Source organism: Phytophthora infestans, genomic scaffold, assembly GCF_000142945.1.
Source record: "Phytophthora infestans T30-4 supercont1.203 genomic scaffold, whole genome shotgun sequence".
Taxonomy (NCBI): domain Eukaryota; phylum Oomycota; class Peronosporomycetes; order Peronosporales; family Peronosporaceae; genus Phytophthora; species Phytophthora infestans.
Genome location: NW_003303556.1, coordinates 81,528 through 81,919, shown reverse-complemented (window position 1 = coordinate 81,919; position 392 = coordinate 81,528). Strand labels below are relative to the sequence as shown.

The window sequence follows — 392 nt, the reverse complement described above, 5'->3', positions numbered from 1 at the left end:
CTCGCCCATGCCCCCACAGGATTTCAAGTCGATGATTCTCCAGCCGCACCACGACAGCTGCCACCTCGCTACATACTATGCTTGCAACGCCGCACATAATCGAGCTCCTACGGTGATTTGAACCCGGATCGCTGGGATTCATAGTCAAGAGTGCTCACCATTCCATCATAAGAGCACCTAGTCCAGACACACCACGCCCGATCCGGAACCCGCTCGAATCGCACGCAATCCACGTATTTACGGACATGCCCCATGTGCTGCACATACCCCTTTCACATATCATCGTGCTCCTACACTTACGTCCATGCTCGCATGCTTCTTTCGCCACCCGGCTTGCTCCAATCCCCGCCTCGAACCATTCGGTTGCTACTCGCTTTGACGTCGCATTTCTT

General features: G+C 54.6%; 1 pseudogene across 1 annotated transcript; it reads right to left on the bottom strand.

The window, feature by feature from the left end:
• Nucleotides 1-102: 102 nt before the first annotated feature.
• On the bottom strand, nt 103-175 carry PITG_31133 (annotated as a pseudogene). Its single transcript has one exon. The product of its transcript is annotated as a tRNA-OTHER (tRNA).
• Nucleotides 176-392: the final 217 nt, after the last annotated feature.